General features: G+C 44.6%; 1 protein-coding gene and 1 long non-coding RNA gene across 9 annotated transcripts in view; one reads left to right on the forward strand and one right to left on the reverse strand.

Moving 5' to 3' along the window:
• Positions 1-5,629, reverse strand: part of LOC135533731 (lipopolysaccharide-induced tumor necrosis factor-alpha factor homolog) — a 33,186-nt gene extending 27,557 nt beyond the window's left edge. For 2 of the 3 annotated variants that reach the window (XM_064961002.1, XM_064960998.1), the window contains exon 1: positions 5,538-5,629. The gene's annotated coding sequence lies outside the window, so the exon portion shown is untranslated. The remainder of the gene's footprint in view (positions 1-5,537) is intronic. The other variant, XM_064961001.1, reaches the window with a different exon arrangement.
• Positions 1,116-10,487, forward strand: LOC135533764 (uncharacterized). Of its 6 annotated transcripts, XR_010454588.1 has the most exons (5): positions 1,116-1,597; positions 5,471-7,414; positions 7,767-9,325; positions 9,798-9,870; positions 10,113-10,487. It is a non-coding gene; the product is annotated as an uncharacterized LOC135533764 (long non-coding RNA). The 6 variants fall into 6 exon arrangements; XR_010454582.1 differs by having other exon boundaries at positions 5,471-9,325; XR_010454590.1 differs by lacking the exon at positions 7,767-9,325.
• The last annotated feature ends 1,006 nt before the right edge of the window (positions 10,488-11,493 follow it).

Genomic DNA, 11,493 nt, shown 5'->3' on the forward strand with positions numbered 1-11,493 from the left:
GAGAACCTTCTAGAAGGACAACCATCTCTGCAGCACTCCACGAATCAGGCCTTTATGGTAGAGTGGCCAGATGGAAGCATTCAGTGAAATGCACATGACAGCCCGCTTGGAGTTTACCAAAAGGCACCTAAAGGACTCAGACCATCAGAAACAAGATTCTCTGGACTGATGAAACCAAGATTGAACTCTTTGGCCTGAATGCCAAGCGTCACGTCTGGAGGAAACCTGGCACCATCCCTACGGTTTTCAGCGGCAGCGAGGCAAAGATTAATGGAGCAAAGTACAGAGAGATCCTTGATGAAAACCTGATACAGAGTGCTCAGGAACTCAGACTGGGGTGAAGGTTCACCTTCCAACAGGACAACGACCCTAAGCACACAGTCAAGACAACGCAGGAGTGGCTTCGGGACAAGACTCTGAATGTCCTCGAGTGGCCCAGACTTGAACCCAATCGAACATCTGTGGTGAGACCTGAAAATAGCTGTGCAGCGACACTCCCCATCCAACCGGACAGAGTTTTAGAGGATCTGCAGAGAGGAATACAGGTGTGCTAAACTCATAGCGTCAAACCCAAGAAGACCGAGGCTGTAATCGCTGCCAAAGGTGCTTCAACAAAGTCCTGAGTCAAGGCTCTGAATACTTATGTAAATGTGATATGTTCCTTTGTTTTTGTTTTTATACATTAGCTAACATTTCTAAAAAAAAAAAAACTATTTTTGATTTGTCATTTTGGGGTATTACCTGCAGATTGATGAGGGGAAAACGATTTAATCCATTTAAGAATAGGGCTGTAATGTAACAACATTTGGAAAAAGTCAAGGGTTCTGAATGCTCTGTATGAGTTCATCCCAAATGACACACTATTTCCCATGTGGGCCCTGGTCAAAAGCAGGGCACTAAATATGAACCAGGCTGCCATTGGGGACAAAGTCTATGCGTAAATGTTATACAGCATCATGTAGTTGATGATGGTGTTGTTATGAAGTTGTAACGGAGGCTTATCTGTTGGACTTTGTTCCACGGGATCATGAGGAAGTGAGATAGAGTTATTTAGTGTGTGTGTGTTTTGCGGGGAGCTGCTGCTGTTGCAGAAGAAAAATCAGCCTGCGCAGAGAAGCACGAGATTGAACCTCACTCAACTTTCTAGTTTCCCCCGTTAGTTACCACTATCAACCCTTTACTGTGGGAATTGTGATCGAATCAACGCAATTATTAGCTACTTTCAATGCAACATACCGAAACAAAACCAACTATTCGAGAGACTTTGTTGTAGACAGAACTCAACAGGGTATGATTCTATTGCATTGACAGGCACATACTCTAGTCTAAACAGACCGGTGCGCCATAACCAATCAGAGCTGCAGTAGGCCTATATGCAAATAAACCACTACCATATATGTGCCATTCACGTTGAACGTGACTGTCTTTACAGAATCAGCGGTCGTGAGAAGATGAGCTGTTTTGAGATCATATTTTTTGCTCGTTGGTGAGTTATTAGCCCAGTTATAGATCAGTTGTAATCCTCAATGGAGGAGTGTTTGTTTCCTACAAGACACAACACGTGTGCGTTTCGAGACGTCTTTGAAAAGTGATTCAGGTAAAGAGCTTTTTTTGTGTTAAAGGGGCAGTGTTGTATTTTGTTGTATTTGTCAGATTTTCTGTAATAATGGTATGGGAATAAAATTGTTTCTTGCATCAAACAACTCAACAACATTTTCAGTCACCTCCTTGTCTGAAGGACAAGTGGATAAACAGGTTCATGTCAAGTCCTGAATGTGTTTTTTCCAAAGGTCTCATGGAATGTAGCCTACATTGAACACCACACATTGGCTGCTACTGTAGGCTGAATGATAGAGCAGCTATTTCCATGTTAAAATATTATGGGATGCATTTTCTCCATTGTTTTTGATGGTAGGCCCCTCTGGTAGTCCTACATTATGATCAAATAGTAGTCGACTTGATCACTGTTAAAACCAGGGGCGCAAATTTGGTTTTAGAAGTGGGGGGGACATAATTGAAGTGGGGGGATATAATTGTATTATTTTTATCCACTCGGATAAACACTCCAAACAACCTACCTGACCGCTCGGAGGCGTCCGCATGGTCCTAACGCACACCGTTGCCTCGTTTTGTATCACATTTCAATGATAAAACTGGGGGGACTTAATGGAATTTCAGAATGTGGGGGGACAAGTCCCCAGTAAAGTTGAGCCCCTGGTTAAAACTAACTTAAAGTGGGTACAGCCTCAGTGGTCACAGTAAACGTGCGCCAGAAGTTGCACAGAATGTTGAAATTTACGCTCAGCAGACCTGAAATTTGCTCAGTGATGATATTTTTTGAGGGAGCAGCCTATTCCCAATATACTGTCGTTCACTACTTTTAACCGGAGTCCTATGGGCCCTGGTCAACAGTAGTCCACTACCCTGTGGGCCCTGGTCAACAGTAGTCCACTACCCTATGGGCCCTGGTCAACAGTAGTACACTACCCTATGGGTCCAGGTCAACAGTAGTACACTACCCTATGGGCCCTGGTCAACAGTAGTACACTACCCTATGGGCCCTGGTCAACAGTAGTCCACTACCCTGTGGGCCCTGGTCAACAGTAGTACACTACCCTATGGGCCCTGGTCAACAGTAGTACACTACCCTATGGGCCCTGGTCAACAGTAGTCCACTACCCTATGGGTCCTGGTCAACAGTAGTACACTACCCTATGGGCCCTGGTCAACAGCAGTACACTACCCTATGGGCCCTGGTCAACAGCAGTACACTACCCTATGGGCCCTGGTCAACAGCAGTACACTACCCTATGGGCCCTGGTCAACAGCAGTACACTACCCTATGGGCCCTGGTCAACAGTAGTACACTACCCTATGGGCCCTGGTCAACAGCAGTACACTACCCTATGGGCCCTGGTCAACAGTAGTACACTACCCTATGGGCCCTGGTCAACAGTAGTACACTACCCTATGGGCCCTGGTCAACAGTAGTACACTACCCTATGGGCCCTGGTCAACAGTAGTACACTACCCTATGGGCCCTGGTCAACAGTAGTACACTACCCTATGGGCCCTGGTCAACAGTAGTCCACTACCCTATGGGCCCTGGTCAACAGTAGTCCACTACCCTATGGGCCCTGGTCAACAGTAGTACACTACCCTATGGGCCCTGGTCGACAGTAGTCCACTACCCTATGGGCCCTGGTCAACAGTAGTACACTACCCTATGGGCCCTGGTCGACAGTAGTCCACTACCCTATGGGCCCTGGTCAACAGTGGGTTAAATAGAATTAAAGACACCCATTTCAGGAAGTGTTTTGAATTTTAAATACAAAATGTTACAACTTTTTAAATTAGTATCTTCTACTCTTCCATCTATTGAGAAGTAAATTAATATAGATGTTTTTCAGATTACTTCCTGAACTGAAGGATCTCAATTCGCATTGACCCCAAACCTGACCTTTACTATACCCATTTACCAAGGGCAGGAACCATAACTCACACACCCTAGTCAGTTAAACATTTACACAAGGACTTATTTTCATTTCCTTAATCCAACATCCCACAGAACAGCTGGACATTTCCCCATAAATTATATCATGGTTTGGTTAGCTATCAAATTCACTGATGTGTGAAGTACAGTTTTCCACGCTGTCTGTGTGTACACATCTAACAGCGCTGTCTGTGTGTACACGTCTAACAGCGCTGTCTGTGTGTACACATCTAACAGCGCTGTCTGTGTGTACACATCTAACAGAGATGTCTGTGTGTACACGTCTAACAGCGCTGTCTGTGTGTACACGTCTAACAGCGCTGTCTGTGTGTACACGTCTAACAGCGCTGTCTGTGTGTACACATCTAACAACGCTGTCTGTGTGTACACGTCTAACAGCGCTGTCTGTGTGTACACGTCTAACAGCGCTGTCTGTGTGTACACGTCTAACAGAGATGTCTGAGTGTACACGTCTAACAGAGATGTCTGAGTGTACACGTCTAACAGAGATGTCTGAGTGTACACGTCTAACAGAGATGTCTGAGTGTACACGTCTAACAGATGTCTGTGTGTACACGTCTAACAGAGATGTCTGTGTGTACACGTCTAACAGATGTCTGTGTGTACACGTCTAAAAGAGATGTCTGTGTGTACACGTCTAACAGAGATGACTGTGTGTACACGTCTAACAGAGATGTCTGAGTGTACACGTCTAACAGAGATGTCTGAGTGTACACGTCTAACAGAGATGTCTGAGTGTACACGTCTAACAGAGATGTCTGGGTGTACACGTCTAACAGAGATGTCTGGGTGTACACGTCTAACAGAGATGTCTGGGTGTACACGTCTAACAGAGATGTCTGGGTGTACACGTCTAACAGAGATGTCTGGGTGTACACGTCTAACAGAGATGTCTGGGTGTACACGTCTAACAGAGATGTCTGGGTGTACACGTCTAACAGAGATGTCTGGGTGTACACGTCTAACAGAGATGTCTGGGTGTACACGTCTAACAGAGATGTCTGGGTGTACACGTCTAACAGAGATGTCTGGGTGTACACGTCTAACAGAGATGTCTGGGTGTACACGTCTAACAGAGATGTCTGGGTGTACACGTCTAACAGAGATTTCTGAGTGTACACGTCTAACAGAGATGTCTGGGTGTACACGTCTAACAGAGATGTCTGGGTGTACACGTCTAACAGAGATGTCTGAGTGTACACGTCTAACAGATATGTCTGAGTGTACACGTCTAACAGAGATGTCTGAGTGTACACGTCTAACAGAGATGTCTGAGTGTACACGTCTAACAGAGATGTCTGAGTGTACACGTCTAACAGAGATGTCTGAGTGTACACGTCTAACAGATGTCTGTGTGTACACGTCTAACAGAGATGTCTGTGTGTACACGTCTAACAGATGTCTGTGTGTACACGTCTAACAGAGATGTCTGTGTGTACACGTCTAACAGAGATGTCTGTGTGTACACGTCTAACAGAGATGTCTGAGTGTACACGTCTAACAGAGATGTCTGAGTGTACACGCCTAACAGAGATGTCTGAGTGTACACGTCTAACAGAGATGTCTGAGTGTACACGTCTAACAGAGATGTCTGAGTGTACACGTCTAACAGAGATGTCTGAGTGTAGACGTCTAACAGAGATGTCTGTGTGTACACGTCTAACAGAGATGTCTGTGTGTACACGTCTAACAGAGATGTCTGTGTGTACACGTCTAACAGAGATGTCTGTGTGTACACGTCTAACAGAGATGTCTGTGTACACGTCTAACAGAGCTGTCAAACATTAGGCACCAAGACAGAGTTAGAAGGTGACTGGTGCTGTGTTTTCTCTAACCCGATTTAAAACACCCCTCTTCTAACAAGTCTTTTCATTCTCACGTAGCAACACACACAAAACAAACAGATATTCCTCGTCAGACACACAACTCTTTCATATTTTATTATATCCTCCAAAGAAGCACTCTGAAACCCCCCAACTCAGAGCACCCTTTCCCAGCCACGAGCAGAGCAGCAGCCCCTTACCTTTTTGGGGTCCTGGAGGAGACGAGGTCCTGTGGCCTGGAGTCCTGGAGGAGACGACTGTGTGGAGCTAAAGATCAGAGCTGCTACTCCCTTGAGACAGTGAGAAAGTGAACCAGGTAGGAAAGAGAGTGAGAACGACACACACAGAGGGGAGGAGTGAGGCAGATGAGGTAACAATGTTATCTGAAGTGGCTGAATAGTGAACACAAGCCCGATGGAAAATAACTCCACCCGTTGGTCAATCACTAGTTCCAGTGTAATTACATCATCACTGTGTGACGACGAATCCCAGTATAAAAAGAAGCAGGAAATTCCACTCACACCAGGGGCATTTCACAAATGACATTGAGTCCTGGTCAAAAGTAGTGCACTCCTGTATCTAGGGAACATGGTGTCATTTGGGACACAGGCCTGAAGACACTGATTCCCATCAATAGACCAGAGACCTCAGACTCACTATAGGGTTTTAAAGTGAAGAGGTGGAGGGGTGTGAATATGCTGTGTTCGTGTGTGTGTGTTTTGAGGGGAAGTTGTGGCTGTGGTGAGTTAAGGTGTTTATAGTTCTCGATAAACAACGTTGTGGTTGGAAAATACGTTTGTTCGTGAGAAGACAGAAGACCTAGTAGCCAGCAGAGAACATTAACCATGCATGAGTAGCCTATTATCACTATGACTCATCCTCAGTTAGACTATTAGAACGTAATGCAGACCAGACAGTCATTTCTTTACTAACATTGGTCCATTGGTGTTAAAGGTCATTAGAACACCTAACATAGGCCTATTTTCAGGTGAATACATTTTAGAAAAGTGTGTCTGTGTGTGTGTTCACCCATCCACCATTTGTTGTTACCTGAGGATGTATACTGAACAAAAATATAAACGTAACATGCAACCATTTCAACAGTTTTACTGAGTTACAGGAAATCAGTCAATTGAAATAAATGTATTAGGCTCTAATCTATGGACTTCATATGACTGGGCAGGGGCGCAGCCATAGACGGGCCTGGAAGAGCATAGGCCCACCCACTTGGGAGCCAGGCCCAGCCAATCAGAATGATTTGTTCCCCCACAAAAGGGCTTTATTACAGACAGAAATAGTCCTCAATTTCATCAGCTGTCTGGTCTCAGACGATCCTGCAGGTGAAGAACCCAGATGTGGAGGTCCTGGTCTGGTGTGGTTATTCAACATTCTGCCATATTGTCTAAAACAATGTTGGAGGTGGCTTATGGTGGAGAAATTAACGTTAAAATTAACGTTATTTCACTAGAAACCAATGTGAAAATAAGGTGATGGTTGTGTACCGCAGGAGGTGGAGTTGATCAGGAGCAGCTCTGTTGAAGAGAACGCTGAGTCAGGCTGTCAATCAAATCAAGTGAGCGTCACAATTAAACAATAAGGGGGTTTATTTATCAAAACTTGGATGATACAAAATACGACAAGCAAATAAACCAAAGTGCTTTAAAATATACCATGGGCTAAATGACTTGAAAAACTAACTGTCCTATAAAGTATTAACGTTAAAAAGAACTACGCTATAACGTGCAGGAACAGAACGTCCAAAAATCAACTCGCTGATGGGACGTTCCATTATAAGGGGAGTGGCCAGCTCCAATGCAAGTCTGCAAACCATCAAGTTTTACATTTCTACAATAATGATAACGTTAAATATAAGCATTATTTTATCAACAGTATACAATATCAATGTATAACTGTACTTCGCTCTTTTAAACTCGTCAAAGGGAAAAAGAGTTCCACTGGGGTGAACAGAGGGTGGGCATTTCCCAACGCCGTTCCGGAACAGTATTTTAACCCTAGGCTTCAGGTCGGACCTCCTTTATCAGCACACCGTGGCATCCATCACTTCTGAGGAATAGACGTAAACAAGACATTACTTTGAACTGTGACTATTTACTTGAGAATGATAATGGTTAAATTATAACAATGGCTGTTACCACGTAAACTATGAAGCGTGCACGCAACATAATGATAGCTAATGTCAAACTGTATTTCTGCAATACAGTTACGTATGGGATATAAGAAACAAAAGCTCTGTGTCGCGTTGTCATTTATATAAAATTAACATGATATTTGTTATGGCCTGTGTACACTTGCACGCGGTAAACTACCGCGTGGCTCGCTTGTGGGCATGCTGGCAGCAGCAGTTCTGTTGTGCAACAAATATCTGGTTATTAAATGGGTAAATGGTTCAATATATTCTCCATTAACAGTTAAGTAGTGTGCTCTAACCTGCTCTGGTGACAAACGTCGCTGCCCTGTTTCCAATCGTCCACATTGCTGCTGAGAGAACCTATTCAATTAAGTAAATACACTTTGGGAAAAAGACTATACCCGTGTTCGAATAACATACTGTATACTACATACTTAATGAGTGTATATACTATTAGTTAATTTCAGGAAACTGTAAACGAACGGTATCCTTCCATTTTGGAAGTTGATTCTGTTACAATGCAAATTATTGTTACTAAAACAAACGACAAGACCTTAAGACGTCATTAACAATGTCCATTAGGAACGGTCAACGACTGTACCGCCAAACTAAGAATGACGTGAATAATCAAGTCAATGGGTTGCGTATGTAAATTCTCTCTCATCCGATTTCAGAGTGTAACCGATGTGAAATGGCTGGTTAGTGGGGGTGCTAATAGCGTTTCAATCGGCGACGTCACTCGCTCTGAGACCTTTTGTCTCGACGCGATGGGCAACGACGCTTCGAGGGTGACTGTTGATGTGTGCAGAGGGTCCCCGGTTCGGGCGAGGGGACGGACGAAAGTTATACTGTTACAAGAGCATCGAGTCATAGATAAGGGCGAGTAAATGAAGTAGCTAGCCAATGTTAGCTTGGGTGATTGACTGCTATTGCGAGTCCAGTGTGCGCTCTGAACGCTTCGAGAGCAAAACGCAATTTACGAACCACAGTTGGGTAGTTAGATAGCATATAAAGTATTGTAGCGACCCGCACAGACAGCTGTGTGTTATGTGTTAGGCTAGGAGGTGGTTGTGTTGTACTGACCAGTACCCGGTGTTCGCGGGGTCCGACATGTCAATCAACCTGCTATCTGCCAATCACGGGAATGCCTGGAATGTTCTGATGCCGGGCATCCTGGTGATTGGCGGAGTGGCGTGGAGGGGGGTTGGGCAGGGGGGTGGAGCATTGGAAGTTAAGACCAGGTTCAGCTTTTTGTTCTCTCTCTCTTACGCCTGGGCTTCCCAAGAGAAGGTCACGATTGGCTTGTGGGTTATCTGTTATCTTTTTGGCGTGTGCTACGGCCCAAACAGTAGCCTGTGTAAAGTTGGTTTAATAAACCGTCAATTCGCAAACTCAAGCCTCTGTCTGGACAATTGTTCATTTATGATCTAGTCAGGTCATTACAGTATTTAATATACTGGCAAGTTCGATGTATTAGTAGCCAACTAACGTAACTTAACTAGTTTAACATACCGGCACATAGTGCTGTATTGATATGCTATGCGGTTCGTAAGGATAGCGTAACTAACAAAACGTCTGGCAACATGTAACTTATTTGAAAATGAATTACTTTATTACATTGCTCGACATTTCCTTAACATTTGCCATAATTAGTTAAAGCAATGAATTCGTATCTTTCCTCGTCGGACTTCGCCCGCATATTTTCTGCCATTTCGTTCAAATCTGAAAACGTTGGAGCCTATTTTCTGAAGAACTGCATTATGGGCCATAAAAGCACGGAAGTGTCCACTGCTTGTATACTTTGTAAATATTTTGTTGAATGAAATGCGGGAACTTTTGGTAGACTAACTATACCCATACTATGACCAATAAGCGTGCTACAGTTAATTTACTTCACAAATAGTATCGTTAGTATAAGTATTTTAACACAGTGTATGTATTATTAGCGAACTAGCTACAGTGCAAGTTAACTGAAATGAGCTGCTAGCTATCTAGCCAACTTTACATACTCTATAGCTAACTGAATTAAATATCACCAGTTACCTAACTTCATAATGGCTAGCTATCTAGATGTAATTGTCTTTGTAAAACAAACTCCAAATGCATTTGTAGGTAGCTAGCTAACAGCCATGGAAGAGAGTGAAAGGATAGCTGCTCCAACTGTCAAAGAAGGTAGAGTAGGCTATTCTGGATAGGGCAGGTACTGTTGTGTAGTTCCACTCCGTAGTAAGAAGTGAGGACGGAGAGAATCGCAACATAATATTCAGTGCGGTCTAATTTTAGTATAAGGAAGTCTGTCTTCTGTCCTCAGCTACAGAGCTGTGAAACCCTGTCTGCAGATGAAGAGCAATGGTTCCCAGTCCTGTTCCTGGGGTCTCAAAGGGGTACACATTTTAATTTTTGTCTTAGTGCCACTCAGCTGATTCAAATGATCAAGTCATCATCAAGCTTCAAGTAGTATTTATGTATTCATTTGTGACGCTATCCTTGATATGATCCTGCTGTTGTCACGTGCATCTATCCAATGTTATGTTTGTTTGTTTATAAGATATATTCTACTTTATACTAATCCACAATGACCTGGTAATGTAAAAGTCTAATGACATTATCTTCCATATTCCTACAGATCCCTTGCAACTGGAGATTTCTTAAACGATTGCCTACAGTTACTGTGTAGGGCACTGCACAGTTGGGTGACCAGGGCCATCTGGTCTCGTGGGGGATTTCAGGCATCTGTGAAGACTACCTGTGTCCTGCATAACTTCATGATGATGAACAGGAGGGGACCTGCAGCGCTCCGCCATGTGCCAGAGGAGAGGTCTGCTGCTCTGCAGGATGTTGCCAGGATGGGGGCCAACAACGCAGCACAGGAGGCAATCAGTGTGCAGGAGACCTTCACCTCCTCCTTCTTCACAGTGGATGCTGTTCCTTGGCAACACCATAGACTACACTATGCTCAACCAAAGCCATCCACATTGCAATAAGAGTATTCTTCCATTTACTTAGCTATGTCAACTGCAGTTATTCAATTTCCAGTTTCTCTTCCTTTGATTTCTACTTTGCGGGTGAGGGTGCTGTTTAGGTAGGAGTGGTGTCTGTACAAAAACAAAACAGACTCTCACCCATTTTGAAAACATTTAGAACAATTAGACACCCTATACGCCACACCTACACACTTGTCTATTGCTATAAAGAATAGTTAACACACCTCACACAGGCCTTTTTTTCAGGTGAATACATTTACATTTAAGTCATTTAGCAGACGCTCTTATCCAGAGCGACTTACAAATTGGTGAATTCACCTTCTGACATCCAGTGGAACAGCCACTTTACAATAGTGCATCTAAATCATTTAAGGGGGGGGTGAGAAGGATTACTTATCCTATCCTAGGTATTCCTTGAAGAGGTGGGGTTTCAGGTGTCTCCGGAAGGTGGTGATTGACTCCGCTGTCCTGGCGTCGTGAGGGAGTTTGTTCCACCATTGGGGGGCCAGAGCAGCGCACAGTTTTGACTGGGCTGAGCGGGAACTGTACTTCCTCAGTGGTAGGGAGGCGAGCAGGCCAGAGGTGGATGAACGCAGTGCCCTTGTTTGGGTGTAGGGCCTGATCAGAGCCTTGAGGTACTGCAGTGCCGTTCCCCTCACAGCTCCGTAGGCAAGCACCATGGTCTTGTAGCGGATGCGAGCTTCAACTGGAAGCCAGTGGAGAGAGCGGAGGAGCGGGGTGACGTGAGAGAACTTGGGAAGGTTGAACACCAGACGGGCTGCGGCGTTCTGGATGAGTTGTAGGGGTTTAATGGCACAGGCAGGGAGCCCAGCCAACAGCGAGTTGCAGTAATCCAGACGGGAGATGACAAGTGCCTGGATTAGGACCTGCGCCGCTTCCTGTGTGAGGCAGGGTCGTACTCTGCGGATGTTGTAGAGCATGAACCTACAGGAACGGGCCACCGCCATGATGTTGGTTGAGAACGACAGGGTGTTGTCCAGGATCACGCCAAGGTTTTTAGCG

Source organism: Oncorhynchus masou, chromosome 5 (assembly GCF_036934945.1).
Source record: "Oncorhynchus masou masou isolate Uvic2021 chromosome 5, UVic_Omas_1.1, whole genome shotgun sequence".
NCBI lineage: Eukaryota > Metazoa > Chordata > Actinopteri > Salmoniformes > Salmonidae > Oncorhynchus > Oncorhynchus masou.